This window comes from Pelmatolapia mariae, linkage group LG23 (assembly GCF_036321145.2).
Source record: "Pelmatolapia mariae isolate MD_Pm_ZW linkage group LG23, Pm_UMD_F_2, whole genome shotgun sequence".
Taxonomy (NCBI): Eukaryota; Metazoa; Chordata; class Actinopteri; order Cichliformes; family Cichlidae; genus Pelmatolapia; species Pelmatolapia mariae.
In genome coordinates, this window is record NC_086246.1 from 3,619,003 (window position 1) to 3,631,259 (window position 12,257).

General features: G+C 37.6%; 1 long non-coding RNA gene across 1 annotated transcript; it reads right to left on the reverse strand.

Moving 5' to 3' along the window:
- Nucleotides 1-10,631: 10,631 nt before the first annotated feature.
- Nucleotides 10,632-11,961, reverse strand: LOC135932318 (uncharacterized). Its single transcript, XR_010573415.1, has 4 exons — nt 11,821-11,961; nt 11,676-11,708; nt 11,188-11,371; nt 10,632-10,719 (listed from the first exon to the last, which is right to left on the reverse strand). It is a non-coding gene; the product is annotated as an uncharacterized LOC135932318 (long non-coding RNA).
- Nucleotides 11,962-12,257: the final 296 nt, after the last annotated feature.

Sequence of the window (12,257 nt, forward strand, 5' to 3'; positions counted from 1 at the left end):
TGGGGAAGAACTAAAATCATCAAGGCTCACGGAAAAAGTCCTCTTGGAGAGGTATGACCTAAACCATTCCAAGGGGATGCCTTTGATACCACATTGCTCCAAACGGGAGATCAGAATGCTGTGGTCTACAGTATCAAAGGCTGCAGTTAAGTCTAGGATGACCTCATGCAGGCTTTATGTTTCTCTCTGAATTCAACAGAACTTCCATATGTTCTTCTTATACGTTCTTTCTGCTTTTCTCGGAATATAGAAGACTCTCTATATGTTCTTCTCATACGTTCTTTCTGCTTTTCTCGGAATATAGAAGACTCTCTATATGTTCTTCTTAAACGTTCTTTCTGCTTTTCTCGGAATATAGAAGACTCTCTATATGTTCTCCTTAAACGTTCTTTCTGCTTTTCTCGGAATATAGAAGACTCTCTATATGTTCTTCTTAAACGTTCTTTCTGCTTTTCTCGGAATATAGAAGACTCTCTATATGTTCTTCTTAATCGTTCTTTCTGCTTTTCTCGGAATATAGAAGACTCTCTATACGTTCTCCTTAAACGTTCTTTCTGCTTTTCTCGGAATATAGAAGACTCTTTATATGTTCTCCTTATATGTTCTTTCTGCTTTTCTCGGATTATAGGATTGTCTTTGTATGTTCTTATTACACGTTCCCTTTTTTTCTCTATAATTTTAGCACTTTCTCTATACAGCCTTTTCATTTGCTCCTTCTGTTTTTCCTTAAAATCATCTCTTTCTTTATAGATCTTTCTCAAATGTTCTGTCTGTTTCTCTCTATATGCAGCATTTAGTTTATACAGATTATTTTTGTACACTCTCTTCTTCTGTCTGTGATCTGGATCATTAGACTTTCTACTGGAATTTCTTTTCTTTGCCCTAAAGCTTTCATCACAACTGTACATCTCCCTTTCCTTCCTTTTCTGATTTTCCTTTCTTTGTGGTAATTTCTGTTGGGCCAGTGACCTTCTCCTCATTTTTTGTGCTTCCTGTTTATTACGTTTCAAAATTTTATGTGGCAGTTCCTGTGTTGCCCTAGTTGAACAGGAGACAGTGTTTGAATCATTCTGAGGAACAGCATCTGATATTACCTGAGTTTCTCTCACAGAAGATGCAGAGGTTTCTTTCTGTAAATAATCAGAAGGACAATTCTTGTTTTCAGTAGCAGCTGTCTCATTTGAATAATCCACTCTGGATGATGTCACTTCAGTGATTACAGTCTCCGTAACAGTTTTCCGTGTCTGCTCAGTGGTTGTTTGGGAATTTAATTCATGGACAGGTTCATTTAAAGCTACGGCTGGAACACTTGCAGCGGTTTGTCTGTATTTGGTGGTTTGATTAGCATCTCTTTGGTCAGCAGCGTTTTCACTGTGAAACTCGACAGGCTGTAGCTCATAAGTGCTGGTTGGTGCGATGCTAAACATTCGGTACAAGCATTTGATCCTGTCAATCATGTCGTTAAGACGTGTGAATTTTAACATAACTGCAGTTCCACCACTTACAGCTAGCGACAATGGCATTCCTGTAGACTTACGTGAGTGAGGGTCAAAATATGCGTATTCACCTGAAGTCAGCCTGCAAACTGCAATGACGTTTCCTCCCATGACTAGCAAAGCGTAGCGAACCACTGAAACCAAACACTGTAGTCCCTGTTCAAGACTCTGAAGATGATCTGTACCATCAAATGTGCCGTAAAGAGCAATCTGAGACATGTCCACTTGATACTCATGACTGCGGCTGGTGACCACTGAGGGAAGCTCATCAGTGGCTAGAAACACGCTGTTCACAAACCTCTTTCTGGCATCTGAATGCATGGCATGGCCTTTGTCCAACACATGGTTAAGATCTGCTCTCGTAATGAATTCATCCTCATGTAAGAATGACAGGAAAACCAAACTGTTCGCCATGCATTGCTGATTCCGGTACTTTCCATACTTAGGAGAGGCCTGGCTTCGGGACGCACAGATGCTACTCACTCGTGGACGAGTTTCACTGTTTGTAACCTGTACATGAGACGGTCCTGGAGCTTCTCCATAATGCTGCGTTTGCACAGTTACCTGGGGTTCAGTCTGGATTACCTGCTGTACTTTAGCATCTGGCACACATGCTGAGCGAACACCTCTCTTTACCACATCTGCATAAGACACTGCAGCTGTCTGAGCACTGCTCTGCACTTCTGGACTGGGAATACTTGTAGCGGACACCTTTACCTGCTCACCGGTCTGAGAAACATTTACCTGTTCTTTCTGCTTTTGCCATCTAAGCTTCTGGGACTGCGACCTTTGACCTTTTCTTGGCATTTTGTTGAAGTACAAACTGGAACTTATATGTATACACAATTGTAAACAAAAGTCAACTTGTAAACACTGAAAAACTAATGACTTTAATGACTATTAAATCAGAGATTTATCAGAATATAAAAGGCTGACTTAAATACAAACTCAATATAAAAGTTATTTAAAGTTCTTTGAAAACACTTTGGTCTGTTTTATTGTAACTTTTTTCAAAAACTGTATATTATTACTTCTATTTTTCTTTAACCAGACTGGATAACAAATAGGTCTATACTTCTGTAATGTAATATGCAGAATAAATCTCAACAATCAATCAACAGGCTATAATAAAACTCTTAACTTTTAAGTAGACTGTGTAAATCTTTCAGATATTTAAAATTTAAAGCAAATATGAGCTGTGATGGTGAGGTGATCAGATGACAGGCGATGGGGATTCTTCAGCTGGTTGTTCTGCAGCAGTCAGGAAACAGGAAGTCTGGGTTCTCAGGAGAGCCTCTAGATGACAATTGTAACTGAACACTTACACTGAGTGACAAAAAAGGGTTTGTCCTTAATAGTATAAACTTGTAGTCAAATGTTATAACCAATGAAACAGACTTAAAAAATGTATTTGAATCAAATTTAATATTTATGTGAATATAAGAGTCTGAATTACAAAATAACCAGATTATCTTACTACAAATATATCTCAAAAAAGGTGTATATAAGTTTATATAATTTATCAAATTGGACTTGTAAGCCAAACTATCAGTGTTTATTTCAAAGTGTAATGCAAAATTAAAATGACAAATGTAGGGCTCTGTAAGTAGTTTCTACAGTGAGTTCTACTGTACTGTAATTGTATTACTGTAAATTCAACTTTTTACTTGTAATTTCCAGCAAAATGACTGGATGTGAGAGAGTTTAACGACAGGAAAGATGGAGCAGTGAGAGCGGAGATCTCTCAGAATTCTGAAAACAGATTGACGAAGTTCTGGTAACTTCAATTCCAAAAACTTAGATTCTGGTAAAACTTGATTTCAAGTCACAGGATTGCGTTTCAACTCAGGTTCAAGCTTGTCAAATTAGATAGAGCTCATGGCGGAGAAATGATAGAAGATAGAATGGCTTGTCAAAAAAGATGGAGCAGGGAGAGGGAGAGTGATAGGACAGACTGAATTGCTTGTTAATGATAGAGGGAGAGGGTTTCTGGAGCAGGTCACCTGTAAGACAGAAAGAAAGTGGATTTAGACACACTTCCAATAAACCTGGCTTTACCGTATTTTTCAGACTATAAGGCACATTTAAAAGCCTTTAATTTTCTCAAAAATAGACAGTGCACCTTATATATGGTTGCGCTTACTGATTTCAAACCAATTCTATGTGGTACACAGCACTCAAAAATCTGACAAATGTTTTAGTATGTCTTTGGTAAGCTACAAAGCAGCACCACTTGATGTATTGTCGGAGCATGGCTACCATAGTCAGCACCCTCATAGAGTAATTCATACTGTGCTTAGACATAATATGGTGTGTGTGTGTGTGTATAAGGGCCTGGCACCTGTTGAGAGCCATGCTTATGAAGCAGATTTCAAACTGATCAATCCACATTCATCAATACACAAATCCTGAAAAGTGAATGCATTGTTCTGTATTTTATGTCTTACAACTGAACAATGTTGAGAGTTATTGTAAATGAGTTGAATAAAGTTTGACTTATCTGTTTTGTTTGACTTGATGTGCCTTAGAATTTAGTGCACCTTACAGTCCAAAAAATACAGAACATGTATATCATTACACACTGAAGAGTTGTACAGCACATTATTAGATTCAACTGAATGAAAATGTTTAACATAATGGTGGAACATTTCTAAGGACATTTTTGCATTCTATTAACAAAAACAAACAGAGTCTGTAAACCAAGATGTGGTGCTACAGTAACTTACTGTAAACATTATGTGGTCAAGCTAAACCCACACAATGAAGTTAGAGCAGACAGTTTCAGACCACCTGCTTTAAACACTTCACATGTACTCAACTCAAACTTATGACACATCACATGTTCCTAAATGCCCAAAGGTCTCAAGTTCCCGTTTCTGTGTGTACTTACCTGGTACAACAGTATATCATAATGTCTGGGGAGCCGTTAACATAAAAGTAAAAAATAATTTACTCAGTATGACTTTTGGCAAAATGAAAAATTTGGAGACAGATGACTCCTATACAGCAGTTTGTACATATTTCAGTCAAATATGGGGCATGTTTAATATACACCCCGCTAAATCTATAATAAACTTAGCATGGCCGATATTAGGGCCTAATTAAAAATGTAGTATGATGATAAGCGAGATCTGTAAATCTGGAAATGTTTACATAGACTTTTCTAGGATTTGATGACTTTTGATAATCACCAACAGCTATGCTCACTCACAGCACTAAACTGAATCTCCTATAATGAGAAACATTTCCCAGCACTGCACCTCAGACAAACCTTTACTTACCAGACTTGAGACGATCAGATCAGCAGTCTAGAGAAAGGAAACAATACATCAGATCACTGTTTGATGATTCAGACAGTAGAGCCTCTTCACACACAATCCAAATGACTGTGACACAAATTAACTAGTAAAATCCTCAATTACTTTACTTTTTTAAGTTCACTGTAGTCTAAAGAGGAGATAATTGAACTGCAGGGTCTCACATGGCTTTAGCATGTGTAATAAAAGCATTATTACTACAGGCACCAATATTTGTTGGCACAAGTGCAGGATACACCAAATATTTCCTACACAGAAGCCTTGTGGCTCCAACATTTTCTACAACAGGTCAGTTTTAATAAAGTGTGAAAAACCAAAACTTTTAATGTCCTTTCAGGTTAAAAACATTAAATAAAAAGTAATTATTTAAATCAGAAGCAACAGAAAACCTCATCATGTTTTGGTTAGTCTGATATAAATATGCAAATCCTAAAATACATATAAATATTGACATGTTACCATAACAGACTTGCACCATGTTTTGTGATTAAAATGAAATGTCTTAAAATATTACACTACAAAGTCCTTTCATTGTACCAGTTGCTAGGAATATTTATGTATGTTGCAATGTCCCTTTTTGGCAACATTTCTATTTAATTTTAAAACATATTATGTTCACTAAATAAGTAATAAACCAATTAGACACACTGGCTGTAATGTACCTAACAATGTCCACTCACACCTCTGGTTCTCTTCGTTTTTATTATTGCTTAACTGTTAAAGCTATTACTTATACCGAGTCAGGCAAAATACTTCTACAGTGTTCTGACTTTAATGTAATACATCAGCAGAATTTGAGAGACAATATAAATCAATACCTGTGCAGCTCTTAGGTGTTTGAGCAACCACTTATACTGACTCCCCTAAAACACTTTCATTGTTTTGTCTGCTACTTAAATCCACAAACATAAGTAGAAAATGAACACCTGGATAAAGACATCTGACATTTAGCTATGTTTGGATTTGATGAGCCATAAGAAATTTAAATCATACATAAATGAGCTTTTAAACTTCAGGGACATTTTCAGGGACAGTCAGCGATGTCCGTGTGGGGGGTTTGCTGCTACAGGTCACAAATCCTGTGTTTTTGCCAATCAGTAAATGGAAACATATCACAAAAGGTCAAACTACTGTATGCAAGTCGTCAAACGTGCTACGCAATGCCAGGTTTATACTGCTTCAGTTACAATCACTGTTTACTTACCAGCAAAGGCAAAACCAAAGATCTCTTTCACTCTGTGTAACAAAAGACAAAGCACAAAAATACAGAATGAGACAACTCAGATCAGCATCAGAGTCAATACTACATCACTCTGTGTAGTCCAAAAGATTCAGTACACTTATTTGTTTACCACAGCTGGAATACAAACAACTCACCTCTTTTTTCTACACCTTATTAGAGATTACTGCCTTCATTAAGGTAAAATTTGGTTTCATCGATTTGTAATAAGCCACACAAGTTTCTCAGTTATGTGATAGCTCTATTAGTTTGGTGCTATTAGATAACACAGTAGATTTAATAAGCAATGATTTGCTACACCTAGCACTGCACACTTTATCAAATTGTGACACCACAATTTAAAAGCATGAACAAACATAAATGAAAGCCTGGGTGATATATTTGTAGGCTTCAACATTTGAGTTGGTCTGCATTCAAATTCTTTCCCAAAATATTATCACCTGCACACAGTGTCATTTAGTTTAATTTAATATGTTGTTGTTTTAAATATCTACATATCATATTAATAATATTAATGGTGCACTGCTGCATTTTATTTATTTGAAGGTGGCCTTTTTGTATGTCATCAATTTTTCACAAAGTGAGAAGTTAAACAGAGCTGCAGGTGTAGGTAGGTTTTACTTAAAAACCAACCAACCTGCACAAACAAGTGTTTGTTAAATACTTCTTAAAATTTAACTAAAAAACTAAAATTGATTAATTAAAAAAACTTCTTGTTAAGAAATGTTATTATTCTTATATTATGTGTTTTATCCTCTCTCTCTCTCCCTTCTGTTAATTAACCCGCACAGGCACGTGAATCTTTTTCTCCCGGCCTTTAGTCAGAGGCAGTAAAATGGCTCCTTTGAAGTTGCCGACCCTGCTGCTTCAGCAGTTAATCAGTGGTTCTAAAATGGCGGCTCATTACCTTATAACCTAAAGAATGAGCCGTTTTAACTGACTGATTTATGAAGAGGAGAACTAACTTCAGCTTCCCTAAGAGACTCAGAAACACCAATACACCGATTGAACCAGATACAACACAATAACTGTATTAAACAATCAAATGAACCATATTAATTTCACACTAGGCCTATAGGAGCTAGGCTAGGCGTTAGCGCTTAGGTTGTTAGGGCTAGCATGCTAAACACTCCTTTTAAATACAAAAATTACAACGTTTCACTAAAAAAACAGCCATTGTGTTACTTTAACATGACTTATACTTCGACTGGCTTTATAAGTCACTAACAACAACTGGGTAAATCACTCAAACAGCTTATAGACATTTTATTTCAGAGAAGAGAGACAGAGAAGCAGGCTTACCGGCAGGGATCGAGCAGAGAGTGGGCGGAGCTTCAGGAGTCAGCCGTAGACGTAAAATAGAGGCATTTACGGGTAGTGGGAAACTTTGCCATTACACAAAATTGGCATTGAAAACGTGAAAAATATATGTACATTTAAATATTCATATGCTAGATTTTATTGCAACAAAAAACAACTAGCAGAAATTTAATTCTATAAGTTTAATAAATGTTTCAAACAGGATTCTTTGAATTTGAAATAATGGTTAAAAGACATAAATAAACATAAGGTCATTATGTTAAAATGTACTGTGTTATGATAGATTTATTTAACTGACTGCAGAAATAAGAAGAGTTTTCTTCCGAAAACCAACACCAAGGAGCTGGTGTTGGTGATCGCCTAATCATCCTCACAGGACAGTAGGAGCTGCAGAGGCTCACCTCACTGAACTGCAGGAATCAGAGGTTCAGGAGGTCCTTTAACCCCACTGCCATAAGACTTTTTAACAGTGACTCCAGACATGTTCATTGCACATTTGTTTCGTTTATTCTAATACATATTGGTTGTAATCATATGAATTCTGACCTAAATGGACTTGCAACCACTTGTTCACCCCTGCTACAGTGAGGTAAAGCTGTGGCTGTCTCCAACAAGACTCTTCAGTGAAGGTTTTAAAGACAACCGTCTAAACTATAGCCTTAACAGTTACACTTTGTGAAACCACATGTTAATGTAAAAATCATATTTGTAAGAAAAATCGGTTTCATAGAGTGTAAAGCTGTTAATACACAAAGACTTGTTCTCAACTATCAGTAATTAGTGCAGGGGTGGCTTTTACACACACACACACACACACACACACACACATACACACACACACAGTAACAGAGAGAGAGAGAGATACACGTTTCAGCCAGCACATAAGAAAACACAGCACAAAAATTAGGTAAAAGTGAAAATGACCGGAGTCATAGGAAGTGTCTCCTCTTGAACACAATGAGCTGATGATGGAGTTCACCAGACCTATAACATGGTGCTGGTCACTCTGCATAGATAATAATAGATTGAAAAGCGCTATATAAATCCAAAGCACCCAAAGCGCTTTACAATGCCACTATTCATTCACTCTCACATTCACACATTGGTGGAGGCAAGCTACAGTTGTAGCCATAGCTGCCCTGGGGATAAGATAACACAAATCCTATGATTTAGCAAATATACTATAATTTAGGAGAAGTGCTAAATGTGGCACCTCAGCTTCTTCTTCTATTTTCATCTTTATATTTTCAGCTGTATCTATGACAGGCAAACGGCCTGGATCTGCTGCTCAATTTGAATCCACCAGTCAGAGAGTCTGTTTACTTTTTCCCACAGCAAACATGCTCTCCACACACACACACACACACACACACACACACACACACACACACACACACACACACAGCACAAAGAGAGACCGGCTTTTTGCAGTTTATTTCTCATAGTGACAATTCCCCTCAAACAAATGGCCATAATTTCCTAACCATGAGGGCTAGAACTGTCATTCTTACACCGTTTTGTTCAAAAGAGATGGGGGAATCTTCAACTGTTGACAATTTATCATTAAAATGTGAATTACCGAAGATATTTGACTTGTAATGCACCATAACTGAGTAGAGGTGAGGCATGAACTACTTTGACTTGCCCTCAGCTGGCTGGGAAGCCACGGAAGCCTCAATATACAAATTTGTATGTCTCAGCCCTCAGATATGATTGGCTCGTTGGGAAGCCGTGCATGCCCTGATATGTAAATTTGAATATTACAGTCCTCACAGAGGATTGACTTGCTGGGGACCTGGCAGAAATATATAGAAACACAATGATTACCCAGAAATACTGCATTTAGTAGAAATACTATGTTTTAGCACAAATACTATAATATGGCAGAAATACTATAATTAAGCAGAAATACTATATTAGGTACAAATCCTATAAAATAGCAGACATAGTATGATTTAGCAGAAATGCTGTATTTAGCACAAATGCTGAAAAGCAGCAGAAATGCTATGACTTAGCACAATACTAATAACTTAAATAGAAAAATTGGAAAAGCAAAATGAACAGCTGAAAAAATGCTGAACATGCTAAGGGTCCCTCAAATGTAATTGGCAAAAGTATAACAGTCACACAATCACAAATATGGACACATATGGAAGCAGACAAGCACAGAGACACACACAGGATCAAATTCAGTCAACCAGTCTAAATATATTGAATTTAATTCATACAATAAGAAGCTCCCATAAAAACTCTCTCTCGCCCTCTCTGTCTCTCTCTCTCTGTCACACACACACACACACACACACACACACACACACACACACACACACACACACACACACACACACAGGGAGAGAAAATCAAGTTTCTAGGTCAGTCAAGCAGCCTGGGAGCTGCTAAATTTGAATCCACCAATCAGAGAGGCTGTGTTCTTTTTCCCGCCAAAACTGGTGCACCAAGTGCAGGCTTTTACACATGCAGCACAAAGAGAGACAGGATTTTTGCTGTCTATTTATCATAGTCAGGACTCCCCTCAAACAAACAGCCATAAATTCCTAACCGTAGGGGCTAAAACAGTCATTCTTAGACCGTTTTGTTCAGAAGAGATGGGAGAATCTTGAAATGTTGACCATTTAAAATAAAAATACGAAATATTATAGATATATGACATAGATGATTGGTTATCTAAGAAGCCACGAGGACCCCAAATTGCAAATTTGAATGTGTCAGGCCTCAGATATGATTGGCTGGCTGGGAAGCCGTCCAGGTCCTGATATGTAAATTTGAATATTACAGTCCTTACAGAGGACTGACTCCCTGCCCAGATAGCAAGGAAACATTGAAACAATGTTGAGTCAATATCAGGCGACATCATTGAATCAATGTTGAAGTGTGACGTTGACCCAACGTCACTCTTGCACCCATTTTTAACATTGAAACAACGTCAGGTTTTGATGTTGAATCAATGTTGAAACTTGACATTGATTCAACGTTATATTTTCTAACACTGTTGACATTGAAACAATGTCAGATTCTGATATTGAAACACTGTTGAGCTATGGTGTTGATTTTCCACCTCTTTCGCACAGTTGCTTTTTATTGAAAAAAAACAAAAAAGGTCAATAGACATGTATCATTTGCAAAATACTTTATTAAAAGACAAAGTTTCCTATTTACATTTCTGTGTTTCACGTCACTTTTTATCATTTACTCCGGGATGGGGATGGATGATGTGTGTCCTGCGCGCCACCCGTATGACCTGGAGCATATCTGAGCCATTTCTGGACTGCTTGAGCAAAGACCAACTCAGACATAGAGTTCGCCCCTACCTGCTGCGCCAGGCCATCTAGGACAAAAATAGACACACACACAAAAAAACAAAGACAAAAAAAGGGAATTAGAGCACATGAATAAGCTCTTGTTAATTGTCTTCAGCAGGGAGAATGTATGTAAACTCCTAGGCTGATAAACATGAAAGTCACCAGGCGGAAATCAGCAAACTGCTGCATTTGATTCCCAAAGAGCTATAAGCTGAAAATGTGATATGTCTTAGCATGGTGTGCCGTGTATCCTTTAAAAAAAAGAAAACATGGGGTCGTCGGGCTGTACAAAGTGTACAACCCGAGGACAAAACAAGCCGAAGACCAAAGACTCCATCTCCAGATTAACCGGACATGAAAGTCTTGTTATTAAGAAAGACAAAGTAATATAGCAAAAAACAGACATAGGAAATGTGAAATGCACCCAGCACATCAATTGATCCCTTTATTGTTCACTTTAGGCTCATAAAACTACAATAAATGTTAAAACTTACCAAATATGCATCTGCACAGCGCTGTCTCTTTAAATGCCCTTTTTTGCTTTGTCTGGCCCTTGGTATTTTTTCCCTGCCCAGTTGAGTACAGAGGCCAGCTCCTTTGTAATGGCATAAACCATTACACAGCGGACTCGCACCTCCAGTGTGGTCCAGCAGCACCAATCAACGCAAAGCGTCTCACCTATAGACACATTTTATGAGATGGAATTAGCGTGTCTCATGTCTTAAATGTGTATGCAAGTGCTTGTGTGTTTACTTCATGTAATTGATGATAGAAACATGTCATTTGGTTTTCCCTAAAGCCTGATTTTCAAGTCATACAAAGAATAAACCAAAGTATTGGCAGTGCAATGTATTTCTATTCACTTTTGTTGGATATTCATTTGTTAGTTCTTGTAACTGCTAAAAGTGTTTACTAGTTTTTGCCTGTCACATATATTTGTTATACCATGTAAACTGTGAAATTCCAAGATTTTCAAACTTGCCTTGCAATAGTGGCCTCACAGAGTCTCTGGAATCTACAGAAAAAAAAATCACAACAAGATGACATTCAGGAGTATAAACTGGTGTTTTGAAGATAAGAGTACAATGACATTGTGATGCAGCTTTAAAGCTTTTTTAAAAGCATACCATCTATAGGGAAGACATCAGACTCTACATGCTGGCGAGATCGCAAAGCTGTGTCGGTTTGTGCCGGAGTGGCGAAAGGTGCCGGAAGCTGGGTGGGGCATTATGATGGTTGCTATCAGTGGGCTGGGGGGCAGACTGCGGAGTGATGAGGGCTGTTTAGAAAAAGATAATTTTTTAAGTATTTAAGAATACAGACAACTTGTCAAAAAAGTTTCCTCGTGTCAGACACAGATATGTACACAGACACTAGACAGTATTTTATTACCTGGGCTGCTCATCCTCTGAGTCCGTATATGTGTACAGGGGATTTGGTCTAAAGAAAATAAATTAAAAACGGTCTTAAGTAATTGTAAATATGCTTTTGGCATATTGTTTCCTAAAGTTAGTTTGATTTCTAACAACACACACAGGAAACAGAGACGTGCAAGAAGGTACAG